Below are 13,623 nucleotides of genomic sequence, written 5' to 3' on the forward strand. Positions count from 1 at the left end.
TTGAAAACTTAGCTTCCAGATGGAAGAAAAATAAGGGTAGAAATGTATTTAAAGGCAAATTTGAAGATGAGAAATCAAAATTCACATTCCATAGTGAAAGAAAAAGGGTTAGTAATTACAGAGAGAAAGGCAAATACAGTGCAAAAATTATTGGAACATATTTTGCTCAATTACAAACAAACTTGCATGGTAAGTTGTAGCTTCCATTATTGCACCAATTTGTAGCATATTTTAATATTTTCATTTTGAAAGGAAAATTTTAAAAAGTCATCTATTGTTTTTTTAGAAAGTATCTAGAGTGGTTGAAGTGAAATAACTTTCAGAAAATGTGTTAAAATGGGGCTACAAAAGACTTAGGAGGACATAAGCTTGGTTCTTATTATGGACAGTTTGCAGATCAGCCATGGGGATACACATTATTTCCAATTTAAAATGAATGATGATTCTATATACATATATATGCATCTTATCATATTGATTATAAACCAAGTAAAATCTCATGAAATCTAAGTATGTTTGAAAAACTTAAACCTATTTTTATGTTTTTCCAAACACTAGAAAATGAAAGCAATTTCTGTTGTTTGTCATTTTCTTTTGGACTCTCTTGGCTTCCTGAAAATGATTATGTCAAGATATTGGAGAAATATTCATAGGAAGCAACAGAGGCCATGAGAAAAGAGACCTACACTGCTTCCTCATTAGAAAAAATAAAATAAAAACTCCTGTCTATCCATTTCAAATTACACTCAGGGATGCTTATAATATAGAATTTGAAAGTTGAATACATACTAGTTGTCAAGTAGTCAGCCCCGTTGATTATTCATGCATTCCCTCCTAAGTATGTTGTTCTTAGAATTCAGAGGGGTCCTTTAATCACACCCCCCATCTTGACCACTCACATCTCCAGATTTTCCTACTTCACGGCATATTGGTGTTTAACTTATTAAACAAATATTTGTTGAACAATTACTATGCATGCTAAGCAAAGGGGATCAAAGATGAATGAATATTCATTTGTCTTTAAGGAGACACAGTCTACTGGAGAGAGGCAGAACTGTGAACAGATGACTGCATAAAGAGGCAAAGTCAAGTCTTATTTATTCAGAGGAAGAAGTCCCCGTGATCAAGCAACAAGTAAAATCATTTCAGTGTGCAAGACGTGGATTTGTGATTGAAAATGCACAAGCATATTTATTATCCATCATAGATGATCACCTATTATAATCAGGGAGATTTCTTAATGGCACAGCATCTAGAGGAGGACGTCATGCATGAACCTGTCATATTCAGAAAGTAAGGAAGTGGCACAGTGGGAACAATTCAGGAAAGTAAATAAACATGACAGTAGGTTTTAAATCTACTTTACCTGTTCTTACTATTACTAATCTATTTGGGCAAGTAGTAGTTTTCATTGATGTTAGCATTTTTTCATCCACGACTTGAAATCAGACATTAAATATTAATATTATAAAAATATTACAAATGGAATTCATTCACAAATTTATAAAAATAGATCAGCACCAGAGACCTATTTATTGGAAACAAAGTAGGTAGAACAATGAAACTCATTTATAGTTCCTCCTCAACCAAAGTGGACAGAAGTTTTATATGTAGAGGTCAATCCTGGGCCAGAGGCTATTTAATATTTTCATCAAGTCTAGGATGATAGAAAAGCATGTGGATTTAGTCATTTACAGTTCTCTTTAGTTGATAAGACTGATTAATACTTTGTCAAGATCAAAATTCAACATGACCGTAATATGACCTTGACAAATCGGAGAAGTGGTTTAAAACAATGCAATTTAATAAGTCTAAGGGTCAGGTATGGGCTTTAGAGGGATTGGGAAGGAAATGGAAATTATAATAATGTAGGTGATACCATGCCAGTGAGAATGCATTTGTGTGTGTAATATAATATGTAACAAATAATATTGAGTATGACTTGAGTCAAGAATATAGCAATAGCTTTTATTTTTTTTCTCTCTCTCTCACCATGGCATAGTGCTTACTCACTCACAAATATTTCTAATACATTTCCTCAAAATTTCATCATTAAATCCTGTATCCCTGCTGATAAAAGTAATTCTAAGATATATAAATGAAGAGAAGGGTATAAAGATACAAATAAGTGGGTGAATATTAATGAAATTACTTTGTATTGTGCTTTACAAATACGATTTATGCATTTATCTTGTTGCTAACACATTCATTCATTCATTCATTCAGCAATCATTACATATTTATAGAACTTCTACTAGGTCCCAGGCACTGCATTAGGTGCTGGTAATACAAGGTGTGGAAAAGCAAGCATTGTCCATATTTCTTAGAGCCTGCAGTCTAAAGAAGAATTACTAATTGTAGTAAATATAGACAGGGTACTGTGAGCCATGGAACAGGGAGCCTTTCTCACCTGGAAGGATGAGGAAAGGCACCCCTTGTGAAATGTCTTCTTAACTGAAGTATGACGTAGGTAGCCTAAGGGGACAAGGGAGTAAAGGAGTAAGTATTTCTTGCAAGTGTTAAGAATTTGAGCTTCAAAAAAGGAATGCTTCACGTTGATATTACAGTCTCAACAAATACAATTAAATTTCTGGTTGTTAATACATTGCATAAAAGTGGAGGAGTGGATTTCTGCCCAAATTAGGGCATATAGTTAGGATTAGAAATGTGCTCTGTGATATCAGTGACTTTAACATTGCAGTGAGACTGGGAGAAAAAAACGTACAAAGAGGCTATCCTCTGGACCCAATGGCACTGATGTACATCAAGGCTTTTGCTGAAGTAGAAAACCTGCTATTGATATTGAGATGCTCTTGAATGAAACAATGACTTCAAATAAGGTTCCAAACTGAAACTCAGAAAGACCACCAATCTGACATGACTTAAATTTGAACTGCTTCTCAGATAGGCAATTTATACTTTGGGGTAAATGGAAACTGGGCTTGGTTTCACTCATGATATCAATGACATTTTGCTATTAAATTTGGTTTAATATTTTCATTTTACAAATCCCTAACTTCAGAAACTCTCTAAGGGAAAGTAAGGGGAAAAGGATAGGACTAACTTGTTTAGTTACATTACCTTGAATTTTACATTTAAATTGAGCTGCGCTATCTCCACCAATGCTTGACTAGAAGCCTGCACAGTGAGTAGTTGTAATGGAGGCGATTGGCTCATTTTAATGGCCACATCTGATGGATCTCAAAGAAATTCAGGTAAAACAACTCTCTGCATAGTTCATAGTCAATTATTTATACTTACAGAAAAATGCCAAAGCCTAGAAAACTTTAAATGGTGGATAATCGGCAACATTCACATTTTTCCTTGAGGTTTTCAGGATCGTACAAACACATTTAGGCTTTGAAAGACACGTTTTGGAACTTTACTGGAGGTATTCTAAGAAATACCTTCATGATAAAACAATCTCCAAATATTTTAGGAATAACTAGTATCTCTCCGTAAATAATTCATGCTTTAATTAATTATTATCATTGTTAGAAATTAATACTGAAGTATTTCAGAAAAAGATGACATATTAAGAATGTGACACTGCTTCCATGTCATATAAGAGCATGAGGATATCTCTATTATGAAACTTACTGCATTTTGCTACAACATTTTTGTCTATCTTCTCTTCCAGATTACAAGCTTCTTAAAAAATAGACTGTGCACAGATCTAACTTTCTGGCCTACATTTGCAGCACTGGAGACTACTATTGAAATATTCATTCAAAGGATATTTTAGAAAACATTATAGACAGAACTCTACCATAAAAGAGCATATATAAATATAGCATATTTTCTGATGTTATTGAATCATCTTAAATATTGGTTAATGCAAATTTCAATCTCTAAGGCACTTCTAAAACATACCTGAAAAATGATCATCATCTTGTACTTGAATGTCCTCACTGAGAAAGAAATTGCCAACTCAAAATCAGTTTGTTTCATTTTTAGGAAGCTCGAATTGTTACAAAACTCACTCTTAAAATAAGTTAAAATCTCTCTTCCTCAACTTCTATGCATTTTCTTGGTTTTTAAATTAGGGGCAACTTGATCTTTTTTTGATTTGACAGCTCTAACATAGCTAAAGCTGGCGTTCAGGTCCTTTGCCCACTTACCTACTCTTCATAATGATTTTATTAAAAGAAATATATTGTGGTATAATATAAAAAATATACTAACTTGAATGTCCACTTTAATGAATTTTGACAAATGTAAATATTTTGTAACTCTGTTTCCATCAAGGTAGACAATTTTCCTATTACCCCCCTTTGCAGTTTTCCCTTTCCTCTTTGCGGTCACTCTCTACTCCATATTTGATACAGGCAACTGCTGATATGTTTTCTGTCGCCATAGATTCATTTTTCCTTTTCTAGAAAGTCATATAAACAGAAACATAAAGTACATACTCTTGTGTGTCTAGCTTTTTTCTCAGCATAGTGTTTCTGAGATTCATCCTTGTTGCATTCCTCATAATTCTATCCTTCTACTGCTGTATGATATGACATTGTATGGATAGACCACAACTGGTTCACCCATATAAATCTTGTTGGAGATTTTCTGATGATGGCGATTCTGACCGGTGTGAGGTGATACCTCAATGTAGTTTTGATTTGCATTTCTCTAATGATTAGTGATGTTGAGCATCCTTTCATGTGTTTGCTGGCAATCTGTATATCTTCTTTGGAGAAATGTCTATTTAGGTCTTTTGCCCATTTTTAGATTGGGTTGTTTGTTTCTTTGATATTGAGCTGCATGAGCTGCTTCTAAATTTGGGAGATAAATCCTTTGTCAGTTGCTTCATTTGCAAATATTTTCTCCCATTCTGAGGGTTGTCTTTTCGTCTTGTTTATGGTTTCCTTTGCTGTGCAAAAGCTTTTAAGTTTCATTAGGTCGCATTTGTTTATTTTTGTTTTTATTTCTCTAGGAGGTGGGTCCAAAAGGATCTTGCTGTGATTTATGTCATAGAGTGTTCTGCATATGTTTTCCTCTAGGAGTTTGATAGTGTCTGGCTTTACATTTAGGACTTTAATCCATTTTGAGTTTATTTTTGTGTATGGTGTCAGGGAGTGTTCTAATTTCATACTTTTACATGTACCTGTCCAGTTTTCCCAGCACCACTTATTGAAGAGGCTGTCTTTTCTCCACTGTATATTCTTGCCTCCTTTATCAAAGATAAGGTGACCATATGTGTGTGGGGTTATCTCTGGGCTTTCTATCCTGTTCCATTGATCTATATTTCTGTTTTTGTGCCAGTACCATATAAATGCTGGAGAGGGTGTGGAGAAAAGGGAACCCTATTGCACTGTTGGTGGGGATGTAAATTGATACAGCCACCATGGAGAACTGTATGGAGGTTCCTTGAAAAACTAAAAATAGAACTACCATACGACCCCGCAATCCCAGTACTGGGCCTATACCCTGAGAAAACCATAATTCAAAAAGAGTCATGTACCAAAATGTTCACTGCAGCTCTATTTACAATAGCCAGGACATGGAAGCAACGTAAGTGTCCATCATCGGATGAATGGATAAAGAAGATGTGGCACATATATACAATGGAATATTACTCAGCCATAAAAAGAAACAAAATTGATGTATTTGTAGTGAGGTGGATGGACCTAGAGTCTGTCATACAGAGTGAAGTAAGTCAGAAAGAGAAAAACAAATACCGTATGCTAACACATATATATGGAATCTAAGAAAAAAAAAAAGTCATGAAGAACCTAGAGGTAAGACGGGAATAAAGACACAGACCTACTAGAGAATGGACTTGAGAATATGGGGAGGGGGAAGGGTAAGCTGTGACAAAGTGAGAGAGTGACATGGACATATATACACTACCAAACGTTAAATAGATAGCTAGTGGGAAGCAGCCGCATAGCACAGGAAAATCAGCTCGGTGCTTTGTGACCACCTAGAGGGGCGGGATAGGGAGGGTGGGAGGGAGGGAGACGCAAGAGGGATGAGATATGGGAACATATGTATATGTATAACTGATTCACTTTGTTATAAAGCAGAAACTAACACACCACTGTAAAGCAATTATACTCCAATAAAGATGTTTAAAAAAAAATCTTGGATATTTTGGTCATATCCAGTTTTACCTATTATGAATAATGGTGTTACACATTTTTGTGAACAAATTTGTGTGACCTAAGACTTCATATCTCTTGGATAAGTATGAACTATTAGGTAATTGCTTGGTCATATGTAAATGTATATTTAACTTTAAAGCTTTCATGCTACAAGCCCATTAACAATGTATTCATGTTTCTCTAGGTCCACACCAAAACTTGATATTAACAGTTTTTTAAATTTTAGACATTATAGTGGTATGTAGTGGTATCTCATCATAATTATAATTTGTACGTCTTTGATGGAGCAATCTCTAATATATATAAATAATATATAGTTAGTATATATGTTGTATACAATATATGTAAATATTTTAATTAATTTTTTTGGAGTATAGTTGATTTACAATGTTGTGTTAGTTTCTGCTGTACAGCAAAGTGAGTCTGCTATACATATATCCACTCTTTTTTAGTTTCTATTCCCATATAGGTCATTACAGAGTACTGAATAGAGTTCCCTGTGCTATACAGTAGGTTCTTATTAGTTACCTATTTTATATGTAATAGTGTGTGTATATATATATAAAATGTAATTAGGCACTTCAAAATAAAAGGAAGACATGCAAATAGCCAATAGGCATATATTCATGGATACATATACTTTACATTTATATATATAAAACATATCCATAAATATATTTTTGCCATTTTCTCCCATTGGATTGTCTTTTTATTTTTGAAGTGTAAAAATTCTTTAATCTGTATATGAGTTCTTTGCCAGATATTGATATTGCAAACATTTTCCAAGTTTGATCTTTCCTGTTGATTTTCTTAATTTTGATTTTTATTCAGCAGAAGTTTCCCTTTCCTCTGTGGCTGTCACTGCCTTGTCAGGGTTGGGTTCTGATCCCTAGTCGTTGGAGCAGAGGCCCTCAGGTCTGTTTCTTAGCTGTGTTTCTGATCTGCGGTGTGAGGTCGGGAGGACTGGAGCACCCCCACTGGGATAGAAGCCATTGAGTATTCCTCCTCTGGAGGTGTTCACCTGTGGGTATGCTCTGTTTTGTCTCCTTTCCGCCCATTGTGTAGGCTTACAAAGTACACTGCTGTTGGTACTGCTCTCAGTCCCACCTTAACCGTGGTTATGGCGGCAACTGGCCCTGGTGACTCAGGCATCATTTTCACCAGGCCACTGGCCCAGATCCACTGAGGTCAGGTCCCAGGACTGCAGTCATTATGTACCTGGACCCACTATGTGAGATACGGAGGCAGCTCAGACTCTGGCCTGGCCAAACCCCAGCATGTATGTGCCCACAAAACCCACAGCTGCTAAAGCCAGACCTGTCTCAGCTGCAGGAGCACTTGTCCATTGGGATGTTCCCAGGTGCTGAATTTAGGAAGCCATCAGAGGAAGTGTAATGCCATGATTTGCACAGCCATGAGGAGAGATTTCAGCTCTTCTTCCTTAGTTGCATGTTCCCTGGAACTCAGCTGTGGCTTCAGCCCCGTCTCTGCATGTGGGCCACCCACTGGCGTCTGCTCCCAAGGCTGCTGGAGCACACGAGCTTGTCAGGCAGGAGGATGTAGAAGCGGCAATCAGGGCAGGCAGGCTGCCCAGGTGAGAGGGTGCTGGGTGGCTATGGGATGTACGAGCCTGTCAGGCAGGAGGGAGTCAAGGTGGCAAGCTGGGCAAATGGGCCACCCAAGCAGGAGAGTGCTGAGGTGATGATGGCTGGGGGCCTGTGAGCCACTCTGGCAGGAGCCCTTCCTAGTGCCTGTGGAGGCAGGGGCCAGTGCGTGAGGAGAGAGGCTGCAATGGGGGCCCCGCCCTTTGTGCATCACGCAGCAGTGGCACTTTGCTTCTCTGCTGGTCTGGGCTTCCTCCAGGAGCATTCCTTGTTGTGGAGCTACTCACTCCTATCCCCTTGAGCTGTCTCCTCACAGCCAACATCATTCCCCTTCCTGGGTCTGCTCTTCAAACCCCACATTCCAACACTCAGCCCCCGTGTGCACCAGTTGTCCCCAGTGGCTGGGGCATGCAGAGCTGTGGCCAGACCACTTGTGTAGGCCTCACTCTCTCCTGCCTGCCACAGACTGGTTGCTGCACTGTTCTCTGAGCCACCAAATTTCTTCTTCTGCCCCAGCTTCTCTCCCCGCTGCTTCCCCAGATGCGGGGAACCTCTTCTCACCTTCAGCTCCGCTCCCCCGCCCAGGGTCACAGGTCACGTCCCACTTCATCTGCTCTTCCTTTTCCCTTCTTCTTTCTTTCATCCTACCTGCTTACGTGGGGATCTTTCTTGTCCTTTTAGGTGCCTGAGGTCCTCTGCTAGTGTTTATCAGGTGCTCTGGGAGAATTGTTCCATTTGTAGATGTATTCTTGATGCATTTGTGGGGAGATATGAACTCCACATCTTCCTACTCCTCCGTCTTCTTGACTGACTAATCAGCAGTTTGAGTTTTAAAAGGCCACTTTTTCCCCTTTTTTAACCTTGGTTTCAGGTTCTACCTAGTTTAGCTAATTAGGCTCAGTCTCAGGTCATTGTGGTCTGTATTTACATTTCTGATTTGTACCGATTTGCAAGACAAAGACAGTTGCTTTTAATTCCCCAAAGAACTGGCCTGTCACCTAAATAATATTAAAAGATTGATTTGCCCAACTACGTTTTCTTTAACTTGCTTTTCTGTATCAGTGAGAAGATTTCCAACTAGACTGAAATTTCAGAATTCTATAGTCTAGAACTTTATGGTTTAATTGATCATACCTTCTAAACTTGCATAAGGCATTCAACAAAGACCCTCTTTCTGAGTGCACAGGTTAGACCCAGAGTAAAGTCTCCATTATTTATTTTTATTATCCCTTAAATATTAGCTGTCAGTTCTTACTTTATATTGTATAGGCTCAGGTAATCCCACTGGTTTCCTTTAGTATGTTTAATTAATATTTCCTTCATATGCCGTCTTATAATATCAGGCAGGGGAAGAATTCCCCAGTGAAACATGTCTATCCCACACAATATAATTAGGCAAAAGAGAGGTAATTATCTTACACAATGCCCATTTAAACATACCAATTTTTATAGACTCTGGGGTCCCCAGAGAGTGGTTGAACCAAGGGACTCAGGCACTTTTGTCAATCTTTTAACTTGATTAATTGGTCTAACTTTTGCCCCAAGTAATTGTTGCTCAGGTATCTCAGTGTAATTTTACGTGTATAAAATTTACATGTAATAAAATATACGTACTTTAAACTGGGGTAAATAGGGCAGACTTGTTTGGGTCTGGCCCTTTAATGTTGATGACAAGTAGGAGATCCCTTTGGCCCATCCAATCTTAGGTAGTATTGTATCCAATCTTTGATTTATCTCTTTAATGTCTGTTTTATTTATCCCACTTTAAAATAACCATCTAAAGATTTCTTATTCATTTAGGAGAAGTCCCTTTAAAATTTCCACCTTGTTGGGAAAAAGTTTTTAGGCTTTTCCTTCAGGTTTTTTCCCTGTTACTTAACCTAATTAACAATAATTATTCTAATGTTTTTATTAGCATCTGTAAGACCCATTTAGGGGAATCAGAGACCATAAATAAGGTTTCCCAAACCAATTTTTTGGGTTTGTTTGAAACTAAAGGAGTTTTTAGGTTAACCATTATATGACTAATTTCCAGCATTTCCGCCCCCCCATAGGAGCCAATGAAACAGCTGTTTATAATGAGAGCTCTCTAAAAATTTACCAATTTAGAAGTTTCTCCAATTTGAAGGATCCATCATCTGGCCATAAATGAGGTATACCTTAATAGTGACTCAAACCAATAAGACGCAAGAGGCTTCCCCACAAAAGAGTGTAAAGGATGCTGGCTAAATAACATGCAGAAAGTTTACTCCCAAAAGTAGTTTAAGAAAGTAATGGTCTTTGTTGTACAGGCTGACACAATGAAGGTTAAGATGGCAAAAAGCCCCTGAGAGTCCTACAGTCAGACAAAAGACTGCTCAGAATCCCAGTCTATTTGACTGGCTGCCAAATGTACACCATATAAGTACTTTTGGATGGTAGTGACCAAGTTCTCAAAACACACACACACACACACACACACACACACAGAAGAATATCAGAACACTTTACATTTCAAAGACACAGGAAGAGAAATGCAAGTTTCCCCTAGGAAGCCTTTTGTCTTTTTGAAGTCAGAATTCTGAAAAGATGTTTTTATCGAGCCAGCTTTTTCTAACTTAACTGCATATGCAATAAAAGAGTCCTATCTTAGTCGTTTTTAGGGCAAGATTTTCTTTAAGTCCCAAGTAAGTAAGCACTTGTAAAGGTAAAATTTGTATGGACATAAAGCTGGCCAGGATATCCGTTGGAGGCTGGAAATCTGTTGTTCCCTTTTCTTTTGTATTGAAAGCTAAGTTCCCCATTCTGAGTTCAATTTGTGAAGATCACTTTTATTTTGACAAACTCTATTAAAGTAGCCAATTCAAGGAAGACAGGTTAGTCTTCCACCTAATTACCCAGTCCAACTTTTACTCAGTGTCTTTCACCTGAGCAAAGTCTCCCCAGTCTTTCAGCTGAGGATAAACCACAGTGTCTACACTGAGCAAGATCTTCCCAGTGTCTTTTAAGTGAGGCTAACCCACTTGAGCAGAAGTCTTCCCAGTGTTTTTCTACTGAGGATAAGCTCTCAGTGTTTAAACTGAGTAAAAATCTTCCCAGTGTCTTTCACTGAGGATGACCCAAGTACTTCTTCTTGAAACCAAGTTTCAAGGATAACCTACTACTCAAGAGAAGAGTTGAACACCACTGAATAAAACTTAGGATCATCAACCAAAACTGGAGATCCAAGAACCAGGAGATACTCACCCAAATTTGTCTGGACTCTCTGAGAAAGCGGACAGGCCCAAGAAGCCTCTGCTGGTGCCAGGACTCTGGATCCTCATAGAGTTCAGGCAAAGAAGAAAAGTCTGCTCTGGGCCCCTTCATTGGTTGCCAAGACTGCTGACTGAAAACTATGCACAACCCAAAAGGAGAATTATGTTTTATTTGGCAGATTTTCTGAGGACTTAAGCCCAGAACACAGCCTGTCAGATCACTCTGAGGAACTGCTCAGAAGACCTAAGGGAGGAGTCAACCAAAACCAGGTAGTCAGAACATCAAAAGGTTACTATTAATTAAAGAAAACTAGACATCTCAAGTTAAGGACTGTAGCACTTTTCTATGTATGAGAAGATGAAAGAATCTGGGCTCCGTGAAATCATTCCTTTGATATGCACCTTAACTCTAGAATCAGTACCCTGTTTTTCTCCATCCCGAATCCCCTCAAGGTGCACAGTTGAGGGTTCCTGCTTTGACATCTGACTTGATGACTGCAACATCCTTTGTCTACTGATATGGCAGGGAACATTTTTCATCCACGGGCAAGAAATTGAGGAGAAAATTAACATAATTCAAGATATAAAACCATTACAATATTAAAAATTCCCAAATGTCAAACAAACATAAGTACCCTTGACCTGTAAAACGGAAGATGCCAAAGAAGGGAAAAAAAGAAACAATAAAGAAAATGTAGAAAATAAAGCATAAAATAAGATGGCAGAAATCAATAACAGTAGAACAATAATTAAAGAAATCAAGGTAAATGTTATCATAAGATTTTTAAATTTCCAAAAAAAAAACCCCACCAAACAAAACATATTGAAAATAAAGTAATAGAGAAAATTTAGGGAGCAAATATGAATGCAAAGAAGACCTGTTAGGTAGTTAGTCAGACATTAGCAGCAAGGAGGTGACAGTGGTGGGAAAGACAAGAAGAAGAAATTGAGTCACACGCAGCCGTCTGGGGACTCTCCCTTGACTCCACCCAGAACGGGAGAGACTGTGGTCTGGTGGTGGGCAGCTTATCCTGATAAAGAGAGGCACAGTAACACAAGGGGACTTCTCCAGGCTGTGCATGCCCAGACCGGACAGGCGTATAACCTATAGTAAATCCAAACTCATTATACCATAATTACCATAAATTACTGGTTTTGCCCCTCCCCCCACCCAGTAGGCATTTCTTGGGGATTCAAGGATGAGAGCATGTGCAGCAGAAAACTTGTTACATAGCTCAGGACTGTCAATCAAATAATGATCCTTGTCACTCACCCCCGCCTCTCTGCAAAATGCTCCTTAAAAGCGCTCGTAAGGGGCTTCCCTGGTGGTGCAGTGGTTGAGAATCTGCCTGCTAATGCAGGGGACACGGGTTCGAGCCCTGGTCTGGGAGGATCCCACATGCCGCGGAGCAACTAGGCCCGTGAGCCACAACTACCGAGCCTGCGTGTCTGGAGCCTGTGCTCCGCAACAAGAGGCCGCGATAGTGAGAGGCCCGTGCACCGCGATGAAGAGTGGCCCCCGCTTGCCACAACTAGAGAAAGCCCTCACACAGAAATGAAGACGCAACACAGCAAAAATAAATTAATTAATTAATAAAAACTCCTACCCCCAACATCTTCTTTAAAAAAAAAAAAAAAGCGCTCGTAAGCCTTTATAGGAATGCTGCTTTCAATTTGTAGAAACAGTACACCCATCCCCCCGCCCCATCCCGAGAGTGTACCTTTGCTTCGATATACTTTGCTTTGGGCTTGCTTCACTTCGCTGAAATAGCCTGTTCTCAGAAACAGCCTGCTCTTTCTCTCTCCTTCTTTCTCTCCCTCTCTGAGAGTGTACCTATGCTTAAATCAACTTTGCTTTGTGCTTAAGCTTAACCTGGTAGTTTGCGATCCTTTGCTTACTATCATGGAACCAAGATAGCTGGTCCAGGCCTTCCACTGACCTCCTCGGTTGAAGCTATTTTGTTACAAAGCATGTCCACATGGTGACAGACTTAAGTCTAAATTTTGATAAAAGGTTGAATTAAGGTGAGAATATCATATGGGAGGAAAAGACTGTAGGAAAAATAGTAGATGTAGGAGATATGTTTGTGAAAGTGCACATTCATGGCAATATAGCCAAATAACCTCACATGCCCACGTTCCCACTAAAACTGTATAAAATTATGACCAACAAGCAGAGAATACACATTATTTTAAAGCCCTCATGGGGCATTAAGACATATTTACCATGTGAATCCTTCAGTGAATCTTGTGTTACTGCTAAGGGATGTCATAAGGGGATTTTGTGTAAGACTCAAAGCTCCCTTTCTATATGGTTCAGGCTGGACTTGAAGCTTCAGGGGCCTGGGAGGATGGGGCAGGAAAGTCAAGGCACACTCAGAAAAGAGAATACATCCATAACACACTAGGAATATCTGAAGAGGCTGCTCAAGACCTGGCTCAGCCCCAAGGGTTTGACCCCTAGTCCTACTCTTCACCCTACAGCCCTTTAGGGTCAGGACCTTGGCTCACCCTAACCCATTCCTAGCTTCCGGGTATAGAATGAGTGCACATGTCTGAATGTTAATGTTCTCTCAAAATTTACATGTTGAAATCCTACCTCTTAAAGATAGGAGGCGGGGCCATGCAAAAGTGCTTATGAGCTTTCATGAATGGGATTAGTGCCTTATAAAAGAGACTCCAGAG

General features: G+C 38.9%; 1 long non-coding RNA gene across 3 annotated transcripts in view; it reads left to right on the forward strand.

Annotated features, from left to right (window-relative positions):
• The window catches only part of LOC308611269, a 52,419-nt gene extending 38,796 nt beyond the window's left edge, over positions 1-13,623 (forward strand). For 2 of the 3 annotated variants that reach the window (XR_014014818.1, XR_014014820.1), the window contains exon 4: positions 13,547-13,623. This is a non-coding gene — a long non-coding RNA (uncharacterized lncRNA). Of the gene's footprint in view, positions 1-1,025; positions 1,763-13,546 lie in introns of those variants that run through there. The other variant, XR_014014819.1, reaches the window with a different exon arrangement.

This window comes from Mesoplodon bidens (genome assembly GCF_964165515.1).
Source record: "Mesoplodon bidens genome assembly, contig: HAP1_SCAFFOLD_386, whole genome shotgun sequence".
In the NCBI taxonomy this organism is placed as follows: domain Eukaryota; kingdom Metazoa; phylum Chordata; class Mammalia; order Artiodactyla; family Ziphiidae; genus Mesoplodon; species Mesoplodon bidens.